Genomic DNA, 23959 nt, shown 5'->3' with positions numbered 1-23959 from the left:
GACTTCTTGTTTTGTGAAAAACTAACACCACTGTTACTACCTCATCAACCCTGGTCCCTGCAAAATCATGAGGGTCAGTAGTACAGAAACAAACATTTTCTATCGAGCATGGAGCCCCAGTTTGCAGTGTAGTGTGATTGTACCATTATAATGCACATTTGTGGTAAATTAAAAGTATACAGACCAGTATGCAGCGTTAAAAATGCTGATGCTAAATTGTTTGGTGCTGTTCTTGGGATAGCATGTGCTTGGTAAAGCAGGCCTGGAGACCAAACAGAGGATCTTAAGTAAGCAAAGTATAAAGGGAGAAGATATCTCCTCTTGTAGCTTCACTGTGGATGAGGGGCAGAGAAAAGGGAGCAGGGAGTGCACAGGAATACCAGGACAGAAGAGGAGAGGCTTTCAGTCAGCCTCCCCCACAGTTCAGATTACACTGGAAATAAATACCAGGATCAGACTTGTCAGCAGGGCTTTGTAGGAAACTGCTGAGGTTTGCTTAGGAGAGTCCTGCCTCACTGTAAGCTGAAGAATTATGCGCATCTGGGCTGTGAGTTATAGAAGTCCTACCCCAAAGTGTGTGGTGTGCAGCACATCCTTGCATGACAGCCTTGGTATTGTTTGTCTTGCTAGGGAAATAGCACCGGGCTTACTCATTCCTATCCTACAGCGGTGTCCTTTTTACAGGACCTTCACAAAAGTGAGAAATAAAAAAGGGAAAAAAAAAAAAAAGTGACAACAACTCCCTGATAAGTGCAGCTCCTTATCAGTGTTGTGAATGTGACCAGCCTTTGATCAAGTGCAATGCTTCAGTCCTGTTGGGGGTGGTTAGAGGTTCCCAGGGAGGCAGTCTATCCCTGCCCATAGTTATATTTAAATTCACAGCTGTAAAATACGGTAACATCATTTAATCTTGGGCCAATACTCTTTTATGCTTATCTATATAGCAGTAACACACCCTTCATTTTTAAAAATAAGTCATTTAAAGAATTGACTCCAAATAATGCAACACACTGTGAGGCAGCTGTGACCATTTGGGAAGCAACCAGCATGGGGGAGAACTCCTTACCCTCCTTTCTAGGATCTCTTATAGCATTGAACCCATGGGTCTGGCTTTAGTGTGTTCTTGCACAGCTGGCACCTGAATATTTTTTCCACTAGGTGTGGAGCTTGGCAATGTGTTGGTTTCCTTGTAATTGCATATATCGAATGTAACATGAAGGGGCCATCTGAGTGCTGTTACGGTTTTATGGACTCTTAATGTGCTAGGTGAATATTTCTGCTTTGTGTGGACTTGCCTGTGGTGCATTACATCCCTCTGTAAATGAGACATGTGGTGTAATACTGGTGGCCTTCTTTGGGGACACCACTAGAAATGCCTATGGTGAGCTCTCTGATTTCTTCATCACAGCCCAAGTGTTATGGGTGCTAAGATGTTTGTCCTTTGTGTAGGTGAGCTGGTATGCTAACTTCTGGCTCTCAAGACTCCCATTGCCAAATAGAAGCCCCCTGTAGACTGTAGAGTGGGGACAGGAGTCAAGACAAGCAATGCTGAAATTCGGCAGCGGATCCAAGAAATTTAAACTGGAATTCACAAGGTCAGAAAAGTTGAAGCTCCCTGAGGACAAAGAAACATCAGTTAATCCACAGCATTGTGAAAAATATTGCAAGTAAAGGCTGGTGCATTCTACCTCTGGTTGTGTACTGTGTTTTGGAGATCTTGAGGATTTTGTTTGATTAGACCTGGACTCCAAGATAACCTAAGCAGTACGTTAACTGTTAAGAGAAATGTAGTTCTACAATGAGAATTGGATTGATACTGATTTGAATGCAACTGTTAAATTTCTTGGCATGGGCTTGGGAATATTGTGTGAAAGCTCATAGTCTCAGGTGTCACTGCTGTAATATCCACATAAGCAACTTTGTAATATTAAGAAATTATGCTTTTCTAGATCTTCTGTTGTTTTAGTCTGAAAATACTATTCCTTAGGAACCTTTCTTACACTAGAGGTTGTTAGTATACATTTCTGTTCTGCAGAATTTTGACATCTTCAATAAAACTGAGGTTGGTAGGCTTAACAGTGTCTAGTAAATAAAATACCTGAGGGGGTGGTGGTGGGGGAAATATCAAGTAGAAAGAATAGGAAAAAAATACGTTTCAAAACAGTGAGATATCAACTCTTAGTTGGATTTTATGTCTGAACTTGTACGTGCTAAGACTATTTTGGAGCATGGATGCAAAGCTAGCATGTCTATGAAAACTGGTCTGTAAATCCTTCTGTCCTGAATATATCTAGACCTTGAAGTTTCAGACCTAATTCTTATGCTGGTTTGCTCAGAACAAACTCCTTCTCCCCTCAGGAAAAGAAGTTTGAAGGTTACAAAAGAAATTAGGTTAGGATAAGTATATTATGGAGTTACATCAGCCCACAAGGTGACTTGTAAAGATGAAGAAAAAACATGTTACAGAAGAGGAAAATAATCAAAATTGAGAATCAAACTGCTGATAAGTAAAACTTAAGGATGAGCTTTTAAGTAGCAGTGGCGAACCTTCTGTTTTGTGGATCTCTCTCCTAGGATGCAGGAAAGACCAAGAGACATGTCCAGAACCAAGCTAACAGTGGCTTGTGCAGTTTGGGTTCATACTTGACTTCTCTTGAACAGGGACAGGCTGCCAACTGGGATTTTAGATTGCAGCTGGCCAAAGATGTCTTGCCTTCAAATACAGGTTTAGTTCCGGGGCAAGTATCCCATCACACTCGTGGATTATTTTTCCTTTTTTTTTTTTTTTTTTTTTTTTTTTTTCAGAAATTTATTCTAGTTCATATCATGAAGGAGCAAAGATTTATCCGGGAAAATGGTTGCAGAAAAACACCAGCAATTGCTTGAATGTGAAAGGCTGGCTGTAGTCATTATGCTAACCAAGAAAGGGACAGGCACGGTCTGTGGCACTCCATTTAAGTTTCCAGGAGATGTAAAAAGAGTCAGAAGGGGTGTGGAGTTGCAAAGTTATGTGTCAATTTGGTAGCAGCTCCTGTGAAGGAGCCAGCATCTCTGTTTCTGTTTGCTTTTTCATTCGACTCTGCTGTTATTTGGAAAAGTAATTTTTACATTTGGACTAGTACTTGACATAGTGGGACCAGGGTCTTGATCTGGAAGGGTTTGAATTATCCCAGGATAGGTCCAGACTTTTGAAAATCATTTCAGTTTTTTTTTAATAGAGGTCGCATTTTCTCTCTTTAAAATACTAGCGAATGAGCAAGGACTTTACAGGATCTGGCTGTGCTTCCTCGAAAGCGCCCTTTTAACCGCACCAGGATTTTTGTTAAAAGACAGAAGAGGGAGCTCGTGAAACGCGGTTTTAGTTATGTTCTGCCGTGAAACGCCGAATTTCTTCGTTTGTTGGGGGTAGAGGGGGGTGCTGAAACTGTTTTCCAGGCAGGCAGTGCGCTGCCACCGGGGGCTGGGAGCTGAGGATGACATTGAGAGGATGCCAAGTGAGATCTGTTACAGGGAAAAAGCTTCAGGCACCTGAGGGAGTTGACTTTGGGTTATGTTTAGTTTTTGGTTTTAATGCATGAATTATATATACGGAGCATGGACTGACCTCAGTTTCTTCGCTGTGCAGGCTGCAGCCCTGGATTAAACAGAAAGAGCTTTTAAATAGACTTGCAGAGTGGCTTTCTGTATTTTATTGTCTCAGCAAAAATGTTATTCTATTTTCAAGTAATCACAAATTGTGACAACACTGCTCTATACAGAGATGTGACCGCATAGTGGATTTCTCGTAATTATGACCAGATCTTAAATGTGACAAATTTAGAAAGTGTGGGAGAGGTGAGTGGACAATTAGCAAAAGCCACACTTGTAAAATAACACAGTTATTGGTAGGTACTATGATGCGACTGTTATATACACACAAGCAGATACTGAGTGAGAAGTTTTTATTTCTTATTGAATTAAATCGTAAATGTTTTTCTGTGTTTTAGGGCTTTGTGCTTAACGTGTCAGCGTGTTGGTTGTTGATGAGGAAAGGTACCAAAAATACCATTAAAAAAAAAAAGGTCCTGTTACACTAAACCAGCATTGTTTTAAATATTATGTAGTATGACATAATAGTGCTTAATATTTTCTTTTCCATATATATTTTAAACATCTAAAAGATGTGCTCTAAGAGCTGCTGATTGCCTTATATTGATGCATGATCTGCCAGTCTGCTCGGGACAGTATAATGTCACAGGATTAGCACATTACTAGTGCTACAAAAACAAAAATAATACTGACACAAAATGGTATTGCAGACAGTAGGACATAACAGAACCTTAAATATGTGCTCACCATTTTCTCAATGTCTGTTGTGCTGTTGAACAGATTAGAAAGGTGAACAGATTTCTCTGTAACTTGGCTCTTCCTACTGAGACATTTCATATTCAGCACGTCAATTTCTGACACGACTTAACTGTTGATGGGAATGACCTTCGATTTGCTGTCAGTGATGTATTGAACCTTGGTCAATATTCACTTCTAGAGATGTGGCTGAGTGGTGCCTGTTTTATTCCTCATTTCCCTTCCCTTGTAGCAATGTCATAATAACAAATACACTGCTGAAACTACAGTGTATTTTTTTTCCCCAGGTAATTGAATTCACATGGATTTTGGCCTCGTGTCCTATCAGAAACCACAAGTACAAGGTGCCGAAAAATCCCCTGTAAAGCTATGGAATGAAAGTGGTGCCTTGCAGAAATAGAGCTTTTGCTGAAATGCTTTGTCCTGGAAAACGTATGACAAATATTCACCGATAACTATGGGCAGATGACACCTGAAAAAAAAAACCCTTCCCAGTAAAATAGCCAAATGAGGTGACTTTCGCATTTCAAAGGGGGCTACGGTCCTGTTGTGTACACGTGTGGCTGATGCACAGTAGTATTTCTTGCAGACCGTGGAAATGTGTCAAACCCATAACTAGCCTCTTAATAATTATTAAGTGCTTCAATCTTAATACAGTCTGTCCGATGTACTTCATCAGTAAAATATGAGGTTTGTATAACGTACATCCCTCATTAATTGTTCATACAACCAAGTGCTGTTGAATTAAAATGTAATTCACAAAACCCTGACAGAAAGATAGTATGATAATAAAAGAGATTTTAATAGCAGAAATGAGTAGGAATGTGTGTATAGAAGGGCTCAATCATGACAGAAAGCTGCAATGTCTCTGGCAGGCCTCATATAACTGAAAAAGATGAGGCATTTTCTACTGGTTTTAGACTTAGCCTCTAGGTATATTATCCTCTTTGATGGTCCAGAAGTATCTTCTGCCACAGCCTTTGTGTGTCTCTGGTTTCTGAGTGAGTTGTTTGGGGTTTGGTTTTCTGTTGGTTTTCAGAAGGTGACTGCAGTGATGGTGTGAGCCAAGAGACGATGGCAGCAGCAGGTATCCTGACCACGATCTGGCTGCTTAGAAAAGCAGCTTCTAGCACCTGTCATTTGCACTCTGCCTTCTTGTCACCTAGTGATTTTTACTTTTTTTTTTTTCCCATTTCTTTTCAGTTTTATCCAGTTTCCTTATGGTCCAGGTCCTGCTGTACGGCACACCTGCCAGTGACAGCCTCACCTGTAACTTGTTTTCCTTCTGGAACAGCAGGTCCCAAATCTGTGGTAAGTCTTCTTCCACCTTCCCTTAACCATGGCAGTACATGAACAACCTGTAGGAATTGTGTCACTGGGACTGACTTAAGACTTGTCCACTCATGGCTGACCCTGAGTTAGACCCACAGAATTAGATGGATTCAGGATGTTTTGTTCCTCCCTACTGAGTTTCATCCTGTCACTTGTGGCTGGAAATTAGAGGTCCAGCAGCACAAACACCCAAGTATTGATGTCCGGTTTATATGCTGAAATCTGACAAAAGGTTTGGTAGGAAGCTGCAGTGCTGCCCTACAGCTTATCTCAGGCCCATGTTGCTCTGTGCATACATGAGAGAGTATCCTTGCATCTCCTGAGCTTTGCTTGGTGTAGAAAACAAGTGGACGGGTCTTCCTTGCTTCATGCAGCTTTACAGTGAGCTAGGTTTATCCTGAACTTGTAAAGAGATCATCCGATTTGTTCCTGATGCTTTGATCTTGTGGCCTAAGGTAGAATGAAGTAGCTGAGTGAAGTAGCTGAGCTACTGAGCTGAGGAGGTGTTTTACAGGCAGCAAAAGTCCTCTGGAAGCTGGCTAAGCAAATTCTGGATTACAGCACAGCCGCCAGGATCTGACATGTGTTTCTATGCATTACAAAACTGTAAGTTCCCAAGACTTCCATGATCTTTAGTATCAATCAAAGGTAGAAGAGAGCCCACCAAAACCTTTATTTTTTTTCTTTTTTTTTTATATAAGAAGCAAGCAGATATTCAGTCACTTCCTGTTGAAAAGAGCTTGACCAAAACCCTCATGTTTAACCCTGTCAGTGTTGTCTTCCCCATCAAGCATAAAGGCATTGCAAACTCTCTCTTCAGGGAATGAGGAAGCAAGAAATAACATAGAAGTGTATTGTGCTATTTCTTGAGCAAACTGGATGTGAAAGGCAGAATTAATGACAAACCATAAACTTTCCATGGAAAAAAGACATTGAGACAAGTAAATTGAATTACTTCAGCATTTATTGCAGCAACTGCGCAAACAGCTGTATTTTTATACTAAACTAGCTTTTTTTCCCTTATGCCAACTGTTTTCTGTGAGCATTAGTGCCAGCACAAACTTTTTGTCTTCAGGCTGCTGCAAGTCACGGATACAGCCTGTAGGACCAGAGGTCAGTAAGGGTCTAACGTCCATTAAATCTAAACAAGAGGAGAGAAGGGAGATAAAATAAATATATACGGTGACTAGCTGAAAAGGTGAGACTGTGCTCCATTTTTGCCATATATTTTGTGCTTCATTTTTGTCTTTTTTTTTTTTTAAACCATTAGTTATTTTTCATCCTTTATTTTTCTGATAAATAGAGAATACTACTCTGAAGTATGTCCACCACGTGTCCTCTAATGGAAATAAAACTAGCCAGCCCAGACTTCTTAAGCTTTTTGATGCACTATTTTAGGACCTAGCAGAGATTGGAGTGCCTTTCCTCTTCTCAAGACTATACAACTCCAGTTTGAGTTGGGCAGTAGAAAATCCACCACCACCACCTCCCTTCTTTGCATGAAGTGAAAAAGAACCCAAAATAATTTTCCCAAATACTGCCAAACCTGGAGTTACTGGAAGCAGTTGAGTGGTTGGACAAGCTGGAGCTGGATTTACAAGCAGAGTACAAGTGAGTTTATTGGCACAGAACTCCCTACTCTATGGAGCATTCGTATGAATGTCTGCTGCAGTCCTTGACATCAGTCTTTCATGTTGAGGTACTTGCAGTTAAGTGGCTCATTAATGGTGCATCTTTTGCATCATCAGATTCCCTCAGGAGTTGTCTCAAATTTCCCCTGATCTTTGTTGGCTTATGTACAGCAATATTCTTCTAAATCCTTGGCACCTGTCCCCTGTATGTAATTATGTAGAAATTAATCTCAGTGTATATGAATAGCTCATTTTCTAAGACAAACGCAAAGTCTACTTGCGTTATTATTAATGAAGCACACAGATTTATCAAAGGACTTTGCAATAAATGGGCAGATATACTTCAATGTGTAAATAATGCACTAATATTTTAGCTGTCTGGTCTACAGTCAGATGTTGGAATGCAAAGGCATTTTCTTCTGTGAAGACAGAAAATGTTACGTGTTTTCCACTATGTAAATGACCTTAGTTAGCTGATGACCTAGCTCATCAGCTGCAAAACGCACTTATAGATGTACATCTCCAGGGAAGCCCAAAGCCAAATGGGTGACAGGCTTCTAGCAGACATCTCATGGAACCCTGTTCTGCCAGCATGTGTCTTTGTTGGAGTTGACCTCTGGTCCGGGTTCTCATCCTGTGATTCAGGGTGCGATATGTGTGGGCTGGTGCTAGGAACCATGACGCCTTCACGCTAGAGGGAAAACAGGAACAGGAAGGCAACGCAAATACGCAACCCAAACAGATGCAGGACTTCACCCCACAGATCCCTGCACTTTGAGGGTTTCTTGAAAAGCTGCAAAGAGTTTGTGTAAATGAAACATCCAGTCAAATCCACATGAAGGTTCCCTCAGAGCCAGATTTCTCCCTGTGGGCTATACTGTCATCTCCCACTTGAGGAAATGTGCATTTCTAGTGGTATATGATGTTACTAAGGTAAAAACTGAAGCCGTACTAAAATGATAGACTGTCTACTCTATGGAGAGCAGAACAGAAAGTGGATCAGAGAACGTGCTAGAAACCAGCAGTGTGACTGCTTCACGAGCAGCTAGTTTTGCAGTTGAGGCTGAAAACACAGAATCCATAAAGTGCATATATGAATGCACACTTCCTGCAGATTCTGTTGATAACTTTCTGATCACTGTCTCGTTATTTTCCATGCAGCAGAGAGTTAGCCATGTTATCAGAATGTGAGCTGGATGGCTTTAAAAACTGTCTCCCCATTAGAATAACAGGGTTCACAGTGTGCCACATTTTTGGGAAGGAGGGGCAGCCAGCAGCAGAGCAACAACAGCCTGAGTGTTAAGGTATGGAATCTGGTTACTTCAAACCCACAGGGCCAAACGTGCTATCTCTGAGTGTGCTGAAAGAGTTGGCCGATGTGACTGCAAGGCAGCTGTCTGCAGTCTATGAAAAGTAATGGTGATTGGGAGAAATTGTTTACAACTGGGAAGAAAAAAAAAAGCCAAGGTTGCATCAATGTTTAAGAAAGGAAAAAACAGTGACCTGGGTAGCTACAGGTTGCTCAGCTTCATCCCAGTCCCTAGGAAAGCCATGGACTCATCCTCTTTTGTTCTATTTCAAAAGATTTTAAGAGCAAGAGGATAATGAAGGGCAGTTATTACATATATTGAGAGCAAATTGTGCTTGTCCGTTGGATTGCCTTCTGTGATGAAATGACTGTGTGGTTGAGGGGAGAGCAAGGAACACAAACTTGCTTAGAAGATCTTGTGACAGGATCTCCTATGGTGTTCTTGTTTGGAAGCTGGGAAAAGGTATGTGCCTGACAAACAGGCAGCCAGGTGGACTGAAAATCACCAGAACTACCAGGATCGAAGGGTAGTGATGACAATCCATATGTCCACCTCACACCTAGATGAGAGTGAAGCACCTGGTATTCATTATCTTCCAGCAACCTGGAAGATGAAGCACAGTACACCCTTAGCAAATATGCAGTTTGCACTAAATCTGGGGGCTGGGGCAGTAGTGGTCTTGAAAAACTTTTGGGGAAGGAGCCAATAGAAAGCTAATGCAGTTCCACAAGAGAGGTGCCATGCTCAGTATCTAAAGTAACACCAATTTGAGCACAGGCTGGGTGAATGGCCTTGCTGCTGAAAAGGCCAAGGGTTTTGGTGGGTATGGGACTGAATATGGGTGCTCTCATCATGCATGGGACTGCATAAGGAGGCAAACAGGCAAGAGAAGTGCTGAGGAGGCTGCCCCTGCACACATTTTGCAATGTGTGATCTTATGTGAAGCTGTGGAAAACTTTTAAATAGGCTGAGATTCCTTACCAGTCTGAGAATCAAAAGGGGACACTGGTAAAGCAATGTGTGGGACCGTTGTAGGGCCAGTTCAATAAGCAGCTTAAAAAACTTATAAGGAAGGAGAGGAAGTCCAGCCCCAATGGAGATTCAAATATTATTTTAGTTTAATATATAAATAGGACTTGCTGGAGCAGTTTAGTACCTTCATACATTACAAAAAATATATTTTGTAAGTAGTATTCTCCTGCCAGATGATGCTTTGAAATAGGTGCACTTTCCTATTTTGGGATCATTTTCCACAATAAGAGTTCAATTCAAGATTTATGCTGGGAGACTTTTTGGTCATATGATACCTTTACAATGCAAACTAGAGGGCTAAAATCCAATAAACGAAGTATTTTTTTTTTCTGATGTCTTCAATCCTGAATTAATTAATGATGTAGTGGCTGGAAATATGCTCTCATCTCACATAAAATTCCTAGGTGAAAAGACAAAATAGTAGCTTATTTTTGTGTTCACGTAGCACTTGTTTTGTAAAAATGTAAGAAGGATGATTTAAAAAAAAAAAAAAAAACAAAAAACAAACAAACAAAAAACTACCAGCATCTGTAACTCAAGGAACCTGCAAAGCCCCATATTTTTCTGAGTGCTGAGTAGCTCAGTGAACTTTTCTTCTGCGAATTTGGGCACCCTCCCCTTGACCAAATGTGAACTGTTCACATCCATGACATCCAGAGTTCAAGAATTGCATGGTTTAAATAAACAGTGCATCGAAACAAAACAAAGCCCTTTGTTCTTGAACCTGCTGCCTTATTGTAACCGCCAGGTCTTGTGCTGGAAGTCAGGCTGCAGCTGGTTGCTATGCGGTCTCCTTGCCACTTTTAAGTTTATAGACAACTGATGCTGTCCTGGATGACTTCTTTCTAGATGAGGAAGTATCAGTTTATGCAGTCATTCCATGTGTAAAGGAATGGGCTCTTCCAAAAACACTGGCCATCCTTGATGTCCCACCTTGAACTTTCTCCTGAATCAGTCTATCTTCTTGAAGAATGGGTGCAGAGAACCAGAACTACACAAAATATCTGAATTCTGGACAAAGCATGGATCTAGACAGCAGCATAACGATATTTTGTTGTTCGTTTTTGGTTTTTTTTGACTGTGCATTGAGCCGATGTTATATCCTGCCTAATCCTAACATCTCACTCCTGAATCAAAATGTTTAGGAATGTTCCTCATCATTGTTTCTGTGAAATTAGAGTTGTTTTCCACATCACTTTATGTTACAGTGATACATCGTTTTAACACTGTGTTACTCAGTCGTATAGCTTCTCCCACACACTTCTATGCAATCAACCTTTCTTTTCACTATCTTGAAAGGTTTTTTTTTTTTGTTGTTGTTGTTCTTTACTGTCTTAAGTTTGTCATCAGACTTCATGAGCTACTTTTCCATGTTGTTTATGAATACCCTTCCACATACGTGTATGCTGCAGTGTGACCTGTGATTATAAGCAGGCAGCCAAATGCACTGGTTGTTTTTAACTAGGAAAGCTGTAATTGCTGAAGAATGGTGGAACTGATTCTGATTTAAACATGGGGCTGTGTTGTGAGTGCATTTGCTGGGTCTTTACTGTAGATTTTGGACGTGCAGCCCGTTACCTCAGGTCTACTATCATACCCACAGAAGTGAGATTGGGGCTGCAGTTGCAGGATCCCCTCAGATAGCCTGCTATTTGTTTCCTTGCTTGAAACCTCCGGTCCTACCTTTCCAGGCAGCGCATACACAGGGAGCCTGTTCGCCTCTTGGCAGACAGCTGCTGACCACTGGCTTCTGCTTTCCTTGGTTTTCACTAATTCTTGTACTTCAGTCTTCATGGTTTTTAATCAGTCCCAAATGAATTCCTGTGGCCTGCTTGGGTAAGCTTCTGCTCAGTGTTTTGCCATTTTTCTGCCAATGTTTGCCCAACCAGCCTGGGTCTGGCTTGCATTTATCACTTGGAATATAAAATGGATTTTTGTATATTTTGTGTAAAGAATATTAACAAAGATACCCTACAGAAACCCAGCTTTGCTTGATACAGATTGGTCTAAAAACCAAATCTAATTCCTTCACTTTAATTGGAAGAATGTCTGTCATGAATAAAAACACAAAACAGAAGGAAGTTTGGCTCTATTGGGATTCGCAAGGCAGAAAGCTTAAAAGGGCCCTACTACCTGTGTATGGACCAAACATCCCTTCAAAAATCACAGAATGATGATTCACAGAAAAGGTGATGCATCCCAAGTAATCTGGATATGCTTAGCAAAAAAAAATAAATAAATAAAATAATTTTATTTTTTTTACACAGCTGTTGTGTTTCTACGTAGCTACATTTATGATGCCTATCAAAGTTTGGGCCTCATCTCCCTTCTGTTGAAGCCAGGGATGAAAACACACTTTTTCCTACCGAAGCAGGCATTGGAACCCTTCCAGAAATCCTACTGCCACTAAATGCAAAGGAATCAGGCAATAGGGGGAGGAGAGGCAGCACAAGTTGGTGCCTGTTTACATCACAGCAGTCTTGTCAGTGTCCTGTCTGGAGTCAAGGTTTTGGTCTCGGGTTTTAATTCTGCAGATGCTGAATCTCCATTCTGCTGACAATGAAGAGGAAGGAACACCACAATGGAATCCACTGGCTATAGGAAATGTTCAGCTCATATCTTTGCTATAGTTACTCTTTGCCTCGGGTAGAGACAAAGATCTTGTGCTGGAAGTCAGGTACTGGAACTCGGGTAGAGACAAAGAGTTAAGACAAAATCAGACTTGATGCACCCAAGTCAAGGGGTTCTAGGAGGCTTGCTAACATCTCTGAGGTACTCACAGCTGCTGAAGTGTTTTTAATTGACAATACCACTTCCATGTAATTCTTCCGTGTTTCCTTTTGTATTGTTTTCAATTACAGTGATCTCAACAGAGCTGTCTACAATCAGAAGCTATGGAAATTGAATACAGAAAGATGTAATTCAAGGAAGAGTAAGTATAACAGCATCTTTTTTTTTTTTTTTTTGAGAAAGGATGCAGAATTCTCAGGATCAACTCTGTGTTCTTAGTTTAACTTGCAGACAGGAAATGATTTTTTTTCTTTAGGTCCCTAAGGATGTTTCTTTGTTGGAAAGCCAAACCTCCGTTTCCTCTGTTCCTTGTATGTTCCTTGTAACAGATAACAAACCTGGTGAACATAGAATAGGCTTGGCACCAAATGCATGAACGTGTAGCCTATTTCTTTTACAAACCAGTTTCATTTGGACATTGGAAGTCTGTCTTTGTTTTATACTAGAGAACTTGGTAGGCACCTGATTGACTTTCTTGTGGCCAGATGCTGGAGCATACGTTTGTGCAAGTGAAGTCTCATTAACGCAGCTAGTCTCAATGGGGTTAACAGCAATTAGTGTGCATGTGGAAGTCCCTGATGCAGATGTTTCAGAAAGTTTTGGCGGTGTCCAAATGGTTAAGTTGAATAAATTGGGTATTTAGGATGCCAGTGAAGTGTGGCATAATGAATTGGGGAACAGGTACTTGTGGCTGAGGGTTGCAGAAATATTGGAATGATGTACAGAAGTCTGTCTTAAGCAGCACAAAACTGAAACGTAGGGTGGAAAGTAACAGTGGAAGTCAAGCTCCTGGCTCTTAGTGGCACTAGCTTGTCAGATGGAGGGCTCAGGGGCAGCCACCACACTGGGCACCATATGACCGAATCCAAACTCATACTCTGATGGAAGGCTTCAAATTCCAACTCTGTTTTTATTTTTCTACGTACAGATTAGGAACCTTGGTCACTGAGTCTGCTGTCTCTGCAAACTAGTCTGAGCCAGTATCTTACCTCTTCACTGTCTTTATATTTCCAAGGGATGATTTTTCTTGAGTTACCTGGGATCAAGACATAATACTGTATGCTTTAAAGGATTGCTGCCTAATGAGTTTTTGTGATTCCGAGCTCTGCAGTAGAATTTCCCTGCCGCAAGGCTCTCCTGTGCAAGTAGTACTGAGAGGATTTTCATTTTCAACAAAATGAGAGGAAATGTTCAGTCTCTAATTTTGGGGGGTTTTGTGCATGTACTTCTGAATTGCTTCTACAGTGGTTTGTCTGACCATGTTTCTGTAGAGACCAGACAGAGACATGGAAGTTTTCAACTGCTTGATCACTACTCAACTGGCAATACTAGTACTGAAATTAGTTGTATGTGTTTTTTTTGTTAGTTTTCTTTCTTTGTTATTACTGTGTGTGTGTGTGTGTGTGTGTGTGTGTGTGCATGTGTGTTTTCCCTATCTGATGAGTAGGTTTGTATGTCCGAGTTTGATTATTCTAGGCTTAGGGTTCTGTTTGCTCATGGTTGAAAAGTTACATGAACAACCAGTTGCTTACTTCACAGTATCACCTAGGTTGGAAGAGACCTCCAAGATCACCTGGTCCAACCTCTGACCTAACACTAACAAATCCTCCACTAAACCAGATCACTGAGCTCTACATCTAAACGTCTTTTCAAGACCTCCTGGGATGGTGACTCAACCACTTCCCTGGGCAGCCCATTCCAGTGCCTAACAACCCTTTTGGTAAAGAAGTTCTTCCTAATACCCAACCTAAACCTCCCCTGGCACAACTTTAGCCCATTTCCCACCCCCCCACAACCCCCCTCAAAAAAAAAACAAGAAAAAAAAGTAAGAAGCACTCATACAATCCCTGAGAATTGGCAAGAGCTGTTTACTGCTGGGACATCTTACAGGCAAGCCTGCGGCATGTCTGTGGTGTTTGGTGGCTGCAGGGGGCCTGTTTTATCGGGTCTGCAGCAAAGGTGGGGCAGTGGTGGCCACAGTGGCCTCAGCAAGCCTCTGTGATGGAGGGGCCCACATGTGGCCAAAGGCAGCTGTGTTGGGAGAAGCCTGGAAGATGCCCTCCTGTGGACAAGGAGGAGGGTTGGGGGGCTGAGGGCCCCTTTTATGGGTCTGGCTCCCCAATGCTATTTGGCTTGCCAGACAGAAAGGCTGCCCCTCGGCCACAGGGACTGCCCTGCACCTCCCAGCCTGTGACCTGGGTTTATTTTTAACACTGTTTTTTAGGTAATTTCATTCTATTCCTTATGAAAAAGAACAGAAGCAAGGTGCATCTTCAGCCCTAATTCCCACGTGCGCTTTGTGCTCCGAGTGAAGAATTTCTTCCTCACGTCACATCTCATCTAAATCTCCCGTCCATTTGTTCAAAGCCTTTATTTCTGGTTTCATGGTTACGCTCCCTGATAGAGTTTACCACCTGCAGAAGTTTAGGCCTTATTGGTGAATTAGCCACATACCTCTTGTTTCGAAGAAGGTCCAAAATATTACTGTGTGCTGTGTGTCTTTCATATGTGAAATGCTAGGAGAATGGGAAACTTAGGAGCCCCCCTATAACAATCAAACAAATAAAACTTAAGAACTTGTAAAGGACCAAATGATACCCTAGAATTGTGATAGTTGGATTTGCCTTGACATCTTAATAAAAGAATATGTTGTACTTGTAAACAACCTGCAGAGACATTTTAACAAATTATCTGTGAAAACAGTATTTTCAGAAATAAATATTACATTTTCTTAGAGGAAACGCATCAAAAGAGCACAGGAAGAAAGAAAGCATACCAGAAGACCTATTATATTGCCTGACTTTATTATTTTTGCCTGACTGAATTGTTTGCTTTACTTATCGTGGGGTTAAATTTGATCTTGGCAGTCAGTTCTGCAATGAAGTAATTTGCTGTAGCATTCTGTTAGACTACCTTTCAAAGAAGGCAGTGAGACTTTTTGACTGGTGTAGTCCAGCTTTAATAATATAGGAAGCTAAGACTGCAAAATTATTTAAGACATTAGTAAATCCCAACTGTCCTAGCTGGCAAGAAAAAAAATAAGAATTTTAATAAAATTGATTGAAATTCTTTATGGTACAGGATGAAACATCAACATCTGAAAACACATTTAGATAACTGGTCAGTTTTCATGTAAATACTCAGTATGAAAATAACCACTGTTGATAATTTAACAAGCAGTCTGATGAAATACAGACATTAGCACCTGACTACATTGTCTGATGCAGACATGCCAAGGTTCTTTCAGGTCATATTCCTGACAGGAATTTATTTTGTCCATTTGTCTCCAACAGCAGTATTCATTGTAAAATCCTAACAGCAGGATGTGGTTAGGACATCATACATGATATTATAGCTCTTAACAAGTCTTTTCCAGGAAGTGATGTTAGAGACTTAACTGATACAATGCTTGCAGCCATGCCCCAACAAAAAGTCTGACATCTTGTCAGACTGGGTGTCTGCAGTCAGCTTACCAGCTATGAGAGAGGAGCAATGACAGCTATTCTCACAGGTCTTGAGCAGCCTCTTGACCCTTATATCCAATAAGGGTTAATAAGGTGCTTCTGTTTTATTAAAACAAACAAGCAAGCAAACATCCAGGCAGTCTATCATTAATTTACTCGAAACGAGAATTTTATTTTTCTATTAGAAAATATGGACTGTGGTCTTCTTGCTATTGCACAAAGCAAATGTAACCTATTTGCGAAGTAATTCTTTCTGTGTGTTGGCTTTGCCACTGAAGTATTTTTAAATGTGATCCATTTTAAATGCAATACATTTTCTTAATTTCATCCTAATTAGTCTTACATAAACATTATGTAGGTCAGTGGTCCCTCAAGGTAAAGGTGACCTGCTGCAGGAAGGATAAATAGGACTCCGGGGTTTGTTCACAAGACTGACAAATCAGTGTTCCTCTCCAGAGGTTTGGTTTTCTTTCTTTCTCATTCTTTTGAAAACAAGCCTTGGTCTAAGGCAACCTTGAAAAACATAAGGCAAATACAACCATCTCAGATACCTGAATCTGTGAAGAATGTAAAAAACAGGTCCCAGAAACTGGTTGTGGATCATATGATAGTTCTGCAATGTCTGTGACAGCTTCTGAATAGAAATACTGCCCAGAAAATTTAAACCAGTGTTGTCCATAGCAAAGCGAAGGGTAGCGTCAAGCTCCTTGGGCATGATGCTGAAAAGAACCAGTCTGAGACGTGTAAAGTTGTAATGTAGAGGGCCTTTAGGATGCAGTGACATTTTCCTGAACTTGGGGCTCAGTGGCTGGTGTTCTGGGGAGCGCGGTTGAAGTCACGTCAGGGTTGTGTGAGAATGATTCAACAAGGAATCAGCAGGGGAACTCTAAAGCTTTCTTTGTTTAGGCTTAGTCTGTTGTACAACCCTGAGATCTCAGAAAAATTAAACTATGGATAAAGCATCCCTTTGCTTCAGCTGTTTTACTTTGTCACAAAAAAGTTGGAGCACTATATTGGAAAGAGCCAAGTGTTTGGGTTGCTGTAGACATGGGAGATGGAGCTCAGTGCTTTCCACATGCACCCAGGGACTTGACTCGTGGAAGCCGTATCCTGCCAGAAACCAGTCCTTAGTCAAGCAATTGTGGACAATTCCTGGCATGCAGGAGAGCTGATAAAGCTGACGGGAGCATGACCAAGGCTTTGTGTGTGTGTTTGTACAGCTTGTGCTTGTCAGGAAGCAGAACTTTCACTGGAGTAATACCCTGGTGGATGCTGCAGTGTTGATGTACAGAGGTTGGCTCCTTGGTCACTCTCTGCCCTGCGGGCAGGGTGCTGAGCCCCCAGGATCTCCCCAGACCCAGCCTGGCCATCCCTCCAGCCCTACCTGCAGGGAGAGTTCAGAGGGCAGCAGCATCTTCAGTGTGTGCTTGACCCAGATAGTGACAGGAAGAAAAAAAATCCTTGTGGTTTTGCTACAAACACTGGTTTTTTGCTTTCCACTGAGCAGCGGTGAGCCAAGCAGGCAGCTGCTGCAGCACGTAAAATACAAATAATAGTTACCAGTGGCAACAGGTTGCCCCTGCTGGTGAATGAGCTCCTTTCCTGGTCCTGATGACCCATTATAATATACAAATCTCCAGCCTGGTGTTTCTCATTTCTCAGAGGAACTGTAGGTTTTAATAGTTACGTAAGGTTGTGTGGTTGAAATAGGATCCAAAGGTGTGTATGTTTATACTTACCGGCTGCCGTAGTAAAACTGTGTGGTTTGATGATCCAGTTGAGTATAAATCACCACTTTAATGCTCAGTGATATATCACAGTGAGACACCAGCCTTTAAGAAGTGTCTCTGTGTTTGTTAGAGTGCAGTGATGAAGCCAGAAACACTGTCTGCTCTGAATAAGTTTCATTATTAAGGTGAGCTGACCTACTACTGTGTTATACCAGCCCTGGAAATCTATGACACATCTTTCACCAGATCTTGTCTAAACTGCTGGTCTTTTCTTAGAACCTACATCTTTCCTAGATACTGTACCAGGCTCATGCAAACTTCATGTGAATGCTCTGTGCTCTGTATTCAGGGCTGCTACAGGGCCATGGTTTGGTCCTTGTTTGTCTTTATAGGCCTACACTTTTTTTGCAAGAAAGTCACAGTGCCACAAGTGCTTGCTGATTCAATCTGGGAGGAGGACAGAGGTGAGTGAAAAGCTCATTATTTGCATTTGAAGTAGATTTCATGTTTCCTGGAGTTAGACTGGAGTTAGACCTTCAGGAGCTGATTTTTACATAAAGAGCTGGACTCGATGATTCTCGTGGGTCCCTTCCAGTGTGGGATGCTCTGTTCTGTTCTGCCCCATGTGCCATTTTTCCTGTGCTGAAATGGTTGGATTTCCAAACAGACATTGGAGAGCCTGGTACACCCAAGAATTTTTAATGTGGGTTTCCAAATATTTTGGGCAAAAATGCCTAAAATTTAATGGTCTTAGAAAAATGAGATTTTTGCTTCAGCTGTGCATAGTCAGTTCAGTATTTCCTGCAGTGTTGTAACTTCTCAGATAAGATTTCTGTGAGTTCTTCCGTATAGAAAATTATTAAAATTTATCTGCATCAATCACTAAGATTGTGGATAGTGCCTTTGTTGCCATAATGTCTGAAGATGTGTATGAAGATTGGACATAAATTATTCCTGATGTTTGAGTATGAGGCAAAACGTATAAGTGAGATAGAGAGACAAAAAATAGATGAAGTCCAGGAAAAGAAAACTGAGGTGTTTCTGTAAAGCTTGCAGAGATGATAAATACTGTTAAAGTAATATGCAAACAGCAAAACAAGTGGTTTGGCAGCTGCTGCAAAGCAATTTACCTTGCTGACCAGTATCACCTCAGTTGCATTCATGTGCTCCATTCATGGCTTTTTTCATACTCCTGTGGTCTCTAGCTCTCTGCCTGGGTTGGCCAGGGATATTTAGTTTCTGTTAGTGCCTAAAAAATGGCGTAGCACAACTGCTTGTTGCTAAAGCTAACAGCAGCACCATCATAGCTTCCAGATCCTGTGTGCAAACCCATAAAGCAAGAGGCAGGAGGTGTTGAAATCTCCTGGCATTTTCCCAACCTGGTCTAGATCGAGAGGTATCAGTTAGATAGTGTAGTTGAAGGTTGAGAGGAAGCAGTTGTTAGCCTGGACTAACAGTAATGAGAATCACCTTGGTTGCCCAAATGACTGATTGAGGCATGAACACCTGCATTTAATCTGGGAGGCAAAGCCTTGTGTGATGAGGAGAGCAGGAGGAAAGGATTGGCTAAAGCTGCTGAAAGGATTGGCTTCAAGCTGCTGAGCTTGAAGGGCACTTAAATGGATGGAAGCAGCACACACTAAATACTGTATAGCTCAGTGAATACTGGCTCAAGGTATGGAAATGCTGCCTGGAGAAGATGGATTTTGACCTCAGGGTTTTAGTTTTTGATGTTTCTTTTCGTGGCTCTTTATACTGCTCTAAGGCGAATCAAAATGAATATTAAATGTGAGTGTGTGTGAGAAAATGCTGGCTTGCAAAAACAAAATCTACGCTTCAGAAGCTTCTGTAACAGAGTCTATACAGGTGAAAAGATAGTTCATAGAAAAAGAAAGTTCATAGATTTTTGTTTTCATTGCTTTCTGACCAACACATGTGGCCAAGAAGACTGCCAGCCAATGTGTTTTGGTTTATGCAGGAGTTCTAATATCCTCTGTGGTCAGCTGAGACAGACTGTCTGTAGATGTCAGGGTGATCTTGGACACAAGATCATCTTCTGTGTTTGATGGATGATTGTGGAAGGTCTTCAGGGTAATAGTGTTGCAGCTTGGTAAAGCCTTATCTCACTGGAGACTGCTCACTTGGCTAATCATAGTCAATATGATGCAAGCTCCCTTTTTTTTGGTACACCATGAGAATTTCGTGTATTTGCACTGTTGCTGCAGCAATGCTCTAAAGAATAATATTTAGTGGTTTAAAAATACATGTTTCAAAGAAAAAATGTCTGGTCCTAAGTTTCTAAGCTCAGCTATACTTTCTCACTCTTCACCTTTGTCAATAAAAACTGCTTTGCATTTCAGTTGTTGAGTCCCTGGTGTGTTTCAGGCTAATTACTTCAAACTCTCTTTGCTCACAGCTGAAAGTCAGGTGTGCAACAGCAGCTATGACGTACTCAAAATTTAACGAATCTCCTTTTCTTCATGTCCTGCAGTATCTTTTGACATTGTGGGTTGTATTTAAGTGATTGTCATACCCTGTCTGCAGTGCACAGGAGTTTGTGGTGTCTGGCTTTCCACTTAACTGCCTGCTTTTCTCCTGTACCTCTCTGAGACATTATGCACTTTTCTGCTTTTAGAGAAGTGCTCTAATTTGGTGCTTAAATGGTGCAATAAGGTATTCTAAGAGGGACCAGTTTGTACTGTTTCCCCTTGCAATAACTGGAAAATAATCATCTTCCTTTATATTTCATAATGCCTGTTTAGTTCCCCTGGCTTTTTCCTGAATGAGGAAGTATATATAAAGCTGCCTCTTTAAATCTGTTTCTCCATATTGTAGTGACAAAAGAGACACTCTGTGACATTAGTGCAGACTATCACTGGAGGGATTATACGTACCCTGGTTCTGCTGTAAGAGCAGTAAATACCTGTCAAATTCAAGCAGAAACGTATTCCTTCCCAAAAGTGCAGTGTGCTGAGATGGAAGGATCCTGAAGTGATACAAGGATACAAGCAGCTTGGGAAAACACCTTTTGAAACTGTCCCTACAAAGGCACCTTGGTGCATGTTCTGCGTGCCTGCCTTGGAATAAGGAAACAATGAGTAGTTACGAGGCATGTTGGTATGTCTGTCTGCACGCTCTTACATCCACAACAGACTATATCCCTTTGCTTGGTGCCTTCCTAGCAAACCTGGCTTTTTCTGTGCTTCAGAGTTAAGTACACTTCTGATTTTTGTCTTTGCGAAGAACGGAGGCTTTGACTGTAGGCTCAGAGCTGGCTTTATTACAGAAGGGTAGGGAGGTAAGCTGCTGCGTAAGCCTACGGTTGAAGAGATGAGCTAGTTGCTCTCAGGGTAGGGTGAGCTGCTAATCCTTCCTTCCTGCTTGTACAGGTCTATGCTAAGATGCCTTTGGGCTAGCTTTGAAGCAGGACTGATTCACTGGAAACATCTGCTCCTCTGTTCTGTCTTTCCAAGTAGCCATACCTTGCAGGGTGGCCCACACTCAGAAATCTAGATTAGGACGAACTGCAGAGGAGGATCATAATGGAGGTTTCATTTTGGAAACATCTTCCCATGTCACACATAGCATTGGCTTTACTACCGTACAGAGGGGGCCCAGTACATCAGGAAGAAACTCTATACATTTATTTTTTTTTATTTATATGTAGAATTATTCAGAAGGGGGAGAGCTGAATCAAGCTGTCAAAGTATCACAAGAGCACCTCCTAATGCACATACATGACCACACACATAAAACTGGGTGATTTGGGGTTACCTTTTATTATGTACATTCACCTTTCCCATTATCAGACTTTTTTAACATAGTTTATATGTTGTCTTGAAAATGTGTAACAAGAATCCACTGAAACATCAGCAAGTGTGGAGTGAAAGATATCCACTATTATATATACCTACTGGAGGCGCTTATTTGCAGCCTGCGAGAAGGAAGCTGGGTGCAAACACCCTGAGCTTGCACATCCAAGGTGTCTCCATCCTGAGCCACCTGAGGGCACAGCTGAAGAGCACATGGCCTGGGCCAGCCTTGTAGAAGCCCTTCCTGCCTGTGTAGCCAGAGTTCAGGTGTGAATGTCTGCTGCCTTCCCCACAGTGTATTTCCTTGTGGCCTGCAGTGGCTTTTTGTCTGTTTGAAGACGGTTATTTTGTGTCTCCTCTGTCAATCCCACCTCTAAGTACACCAGAATGATTTAGTCTGGTTATCCCCAATGAATGCCACAGGAGAGGCTTTTTGGACTTGTTTCAGCTGGTTCTTTACCTTTCAGGAAAGGTAAGGACACAGCTCTCTGATGGAGACTTTACTGACACACAGTGAAATCATGTGGTAGAACATAACCTTTCATAACCTTTCCTAGCTGAAAGTTAAGCTGGGCTGCTCAGACAGAAGAAATAATTTGGAAAAAAAAAAAAGGAAGAACAATTATTGGGGTGAGAAAGGTGACAGCTTATTGTAATTTTTCTGCAAAGATTTCATACAGAATTTTTTTCCCCCTTCTGCTAGACACGGATCTGTCACTGAGAGCCCTGATCCGCCTTCAGCTCCACAGATGTGTTAGCACTCAAGAGGCAGGTACTGTAGCTGCGGTTGGCAGGATGTCTTCTTGAGGTGGTCGAGGAGGGGCACTCCACTCCGAAGTACAAGGTTGGCTTAAAACTTCCTGTGAGCAGCGAAAGGAATTAATTTTTGCATGTACATTAAGGGCAGGCTATAGTTGGTGTTGCTGTTAAACCGTTAAACTTTTCCCTGGCTGCAAATCTCTCTGTCCTACACAAAAAGCTTGTAGAAGAAGACAAAACCAATTTCATAACACTGTAATGAATATGAGAAAAGCAATTTTCCTAATGTCACCCTGAAACGCTGAGCAGTGAATTTCAAACAACTGAAGGTCTTCTTATATAATTGTGTGTCTGTTCATTAAAGCTGCGTATAGGATCACAAAGCTTTGCAGAAATATTCAGCTACTGGATTTAAGGCTCTCTCTCCAAATAGGGCCTCCTTTCTATCCTAAATCCATAAAAAATATCACACAGAAGGAAAACATTATTTCTATGTGAACTTCTGTTTCTTGTATTTCTCCTTCCTTCCTCTCTCCCTCCATCCCTCTCTCCCTCCCTTTGGTTTGCAATTGTTTGGCTGTGTCAGAAGTTCAGTCTGCGTGTGGAGCTAGGTGGTCCTCTAGCCTGCATGCAGTTTAGGTACAAGCAAAGCAAAGGAGAATGAGTGGGGCCTGCAGATTTCTTGAGTCTTACCTGACTGCCACCTTGGCCCTCCTAAGGGAATGGCAGGTAACTAAACTGTTGGAGGAAGCAGTTGTGGTCCTGAAAGAGATGCAAAAGCTGACACTGTTGGGTGTTTTTGAACAAATGTACTTTTCTTACAATCTCCCACATTGTACGGTGTTGTTCATGTTCATAACGACATAATAAAAAGTTGAGAGGTGGCCCTTCTTAACATGAAAAATGCTTCTTTTCATCTGACAAAGCTCAGCCTTAGAGGGGTACGAGGAAACTAATGATTACCAAAAACTTGTTCTTGTTGTTATCCTGAAATGACTGTACTCTGTCCAGGAACCACCTCTTGCTAACGGTATCATTTTCTACTTGTAAGAAGCTTATTGAACTTGATTCCCCGCAGACATTTTCAGTAAACATCAAAAATAGTACCACTCTCTAGTTGCTCCCTGTGTCATTGCTTAAGACACGGTATCTGTATGTATGCCCATTGATAATGCTTGCAATAAAAGAGTAGTATTAGCATTATCCCCCATCCTCTAATGCTTTTATGAATAGCTAAAAGCAAACGTGTTGTTCTTAATGTTTCTTTACAATAACCAACAAGATGATTACCTCTGTTAAAGCATAAAAAATAAAGCAAGTTAGAAGCCTTCATCAAAATATCTGTAAGCAGTAGGTGGAAACTTTTGCTGCCTAGCTACTGGGAGTATGCATTCATACTCAGCTTAAAGCTTGTACAAACGTACATAACATTGCTCAATCATGAAATTTATGAGACAGGGAATGAAATATCTTGCTGTGATGTAGAATAATCGCGTTTATGATGGCCTTCAGGAACCACAACTTTGGTTATATTAGAATATTTTTCTGACAAGTCATAGCTTTCTTTAAGCCAAAGACATGGTATTACGAAAGGAAGATATCCTTTGATTTAAAAATAAATAGGTCAAGATTTGTAGATGAGCAGGGATCTGCTCCCAAATAACCTCTGTGTGCTATGTCCTATTCATGAAAATGCAGTGTTTCTTTTATGAGTTTTGTGCACGTGTGGTCATTTTGTCATGCTGTGTGTTTACC

The 23959-nt window shown here is 41.4% G+C and overlaps 1 long non-coding RNA gene across 7 annotated transcripts in view; it reads left to right on the top strand.

Annotated features, from left to right (window-relative positions):
• LOC137859677 (uncharacterized) overlaps window positions 1-23959 on the top strand; it is a 53762-nt gene that overhangs the window by 1300 nt on the left and 28503 nt on the right. For 2 of the 7 annotated variants that reach the window (XR_011098462.1, XR_011098458.1), the window contains exons 2-4: window positions 1450-1595; window positions 5548-5655; window positions 12511-12581. The exons of 1 other annotated variant lie outside the window; for it this stretch is intronic. This is a non-coding gene — a long non-coding RNA (uncharacterized lncRNA). Of the gene's footprint in view, window positions 1-1449; window positions 1596-5547; window positions 5656-12510; window positions 12582-19176; window positions 19309-23959 lie in introns of those variants that run through there. 4 more of the 7 variants (XR_011098460.1, XR_011098459.1, XR_011098461.1 and 1 more) reach the window with 4 other exon arrangements.

This window comes from Anas acuta, chromosome 7 (genome assembly GCF_963932015.1).
Source record: "Anas acuta chromosome 7, bAnaAcu1.1, whole genome shotgun sequence".
In the NCBI taxonomy this organism is placed as follows: Eukaryota; Metazoa; Chordata; class Aves; order Anseriformes; family Anatidae; genus Anas; species Anas acuta.
The sequence above is the reverse complement of the archived record's forward strand: the minus strand, read 5'-3'. Positions and strand labels throughout refer to the sequence as shown.